Raw genomic sequence first — 3305 nt, 5'->3', positions numbered from 1 at the left:
ACCCATGTAATGGTAACCCCTCTGTACAGTGTTTTCACAATAAAAATAATTAAATAAAATGAGTGATATTCATGAACACAAATATTTTGGTGCCATTAAGTAAATTGAAATTTGATGTGGTAGTTCTTGTGTCTAATTGACTTAACCATAATACTATTCGTGTATAAACAGGTTCATTGCACGTTTTTATTTTTATATATAAAAATTAGTCCCCAAGGATTTACTTTAAAGTGATAATCGTGGGAGGGGGTTGTCTTCATGTTCCAAACTCTATATTTATTTCCCAAAAAGTATTAGAAATGCTTGATATTTACTGGAACAATATAAAAGATTACAACACATTTCTAAAAAGAATACATATATTGATTAAAACAGAAAAAAGAGTAAAATACTCAGGTTTCTTGCTTGAGACTGCATAAATTTCATATGAATGTAGCTCAAATGAGACTCAAATATAAATCCATCTTAATATTAATGAGATTTACATCAAAATATAAGCAATATAGGAATTTAAATAATTGGTCATTCAAAGCTCTAGATTCTTGATGGACGAAGAATAGATTTGAAAATAGCAGAGGAAAACAATTTAACATGCAGCTATTTATGATTTTATCATACTAATATGAAAGAAATGTGCTTTTGACTTTCTGAAGAAGAAAGTTTAGCCAGCAGTTTCAGTGTAAGGCATCAGTTGTAATGAGTCTAAAGTCTTTTCCTCCAAGATATCCAAGAGAACTATACTTACCCTCTGAAGAGTTCATACATAATTACTTCATTTAGCTCTGCTTAATATTAATTTATTTGTAGCAAGTAGGTTAAAATGTCTTCTCGCTTTCTTTTAACGTAGTTTAACATCTATTTCATATTGCAAGAGCAATAGACAAAAGAAAGACAAAAAGGGAACTCACATGGGGAAGAAATAAATCTATCCCTTTTTACAGATGAAATGATCCTGTATTCAAAGAGACATATATGTTCCTCCCTCAAACTAGTAAAGGTTATGCTAACCTTCAGCTATGTAGCAGGGTATAAAATCCACAAGAATCATTATTTTTTCTGTTACCAACAATGGGAAGGTCCAGGCTGAAATCCAAAGAGCAAACACATATGTATTATCCTCACAATCAAATCAAATCTAAACAAAACAACAACACAACTATGAATTAATTAATTTAACTAAAAATCTGAAGGACCTCTACAGTGAAAACGTTAAAATCTAAAAAGGGAAATTGAAGGAGATTCAACGAAATTGATAGTTTTTCAATGCTCCTGTTTGGAAGAATTAGCGTCGTTAAAACTGAAATACTGCCCCCAAACAATTAACAATGCAATACCCATCAAAATCCCAATAATATTGTTCAATGCAGTCGAGAAAGCAATCCAAATTCAATATGAATTTACAAAATTACACATGAAACAGAAGGCTTAGAAATGAACTCATGGGCCTATACGCATCTTGAACACACACACACACACACACACACACACACACACACACACACATACACACACACACAATGGAATTCTATTCACTCATCAAAAAGGATAACTTTTCACCAGTCTTAAGGAAAATGAAAGTCTTGGAAAATTATACTAAGAGAAAGGAATGCAGACTCAGAGAAATATAGGTTTCATGTATTCATTCACTTGTGGTAGCAAGAAAGTGCCTACAAATATACAAGTGAACAAGATAAATTCTACCTCGTCCAATTTAGGATGGCCATTATCAAGAAAACTAACAATAGCAAATGCTGTCATGGATGTAGTCAATTAGGAAGTCTATTGCACTGTTGGTGGGAAATTAAATTTGTTCAACCTCTCTGGCATGCAGTACGGAGATTCCTCAAAGACTAAACCTAGATCTCCCTTATGACTCAGTAATTCTCCTCATGAACAGTAATCCAATAAATAACAAACAAGCTCATATTAAATCTGCTAGTATAATCATCTTCAGAGCCCAGGCCCAGAGTTCAAGGACTGGAAAGAGTGTTACCACTGCTAGCATTTGTTTCCCCAAATATGAATCTCTTGATATAATATAACAAATAACTCTATTTGCAGTAGCTAGGATAGGACTTAAATATGCTGGGTGATAAAATGCCTTCTTTGTTGAATATTAGGAAAAAATGTAGGCAGTCCAAGAAAAGGAGATTGTTGTTGTTGTTGTTGGTTGAGGGGCTTGAAGTGTGGACTTGGGCACTGTCTTTGAGCTCTTCAACTCAAGGTAAGTGCTCTACATCTTGAGCCACAGTGCCACTTTTGGTTTTCTGTTGGTTAAATAGAGATGAGAATCTCAGGGACTTTCCTGACCATGCTGGCTTTGTACAGAAGTCCTCAGATCCCAGCTTCTTGCATAGCTACGATTACAGCTGTGAGCCACTGGCACTAGGCTAAAAATAGTTTTGGTTATTTTTTATTTTTGTTTTTTTATAAAAGAAAAAAATCCATCTCTTATCCTGGGTCTACAACTCAGATATCACTGTTAGAACACTTCTCCCTCAACTCATTTTATCAGACATTTGTAAATTTTCATAAGAAATGAAACCCTCATTTGGAATAATGTTTTTCTCTTTTTATTACAAATCGGTGCTTGATTACTTTCTAATGTGATATTGGACTTCCTATCAGAGTGATGATATTTTCTTTCTCTTCAAAAATTGGCCTTCTCCCAGATGTGGTAAATTTTTGAGAATTCAAAGATTTCCTTGGATAATTTATTAAGCTGACCTCTAAGAAATTGTGCGTTTCTGGAATTTGGTCTGCTGTCTTGTACTTACATGCACAAGCTTTCTATGATTTATTTGTTCTACAAGGAATTCTATTTTCCATTCTTCGTGTGACCAATTTTAGTCTCTCTGATCAGTCTTTCTGACCCTCTCTCTGGAGTGTCATTTCATTCTCCCTCATAAAAAGATATTAGTTATCAGCTAACTGATTCTCAGCTTCTTCTTTTTTTTTTGGTTTTTTGTTGTTTTGCCTGACTTCATGTAGATTGTGATAGCAGCCCTGACTGGCTGTGCTTACTGGAGGTTTTTACTGTTTGTTTGTTTGTTTGTTTTTAGATGTCTAGGATTACTATTGAAGGTAGTAGCTTCTCTGGGCCCCAGTGACTCCCCTGGCCTAGAGTCAATGGGCTTTTCTCCTAAAGATACAAAGAACAGCTGACTAAATTCCTATTTTAATTGTCTCAAAATGAGTCAATTTGGCATCCTTGCGAAGCGATGAATAATCCTTTTAACCACTTACAGAAATGGTCTATCAAGATTGCTTTTCAAGGTTGACTGTGAAAAATGTTCATTTCCAAG

The sequence above is a fragment of the Dipodomys spectabilis genome, unplaced genomic scaffold (assembly GCF_019054845.1).
Source record: "Dipodomys spectabilis isolate Male_0828 unplaced genomic scaffold, ASM1905484v1 ptg000276l, whole genome shotgun sequence".
Lineage (NCBI taxonomy): Eukaryota > Metazoa > Chordata > Mammalia > Rodentia > Heteromyidae > Dipodomys > Dipodomys spectabilis.
This window is presented reverse-complemented; position numbering follows the sequence as displayed.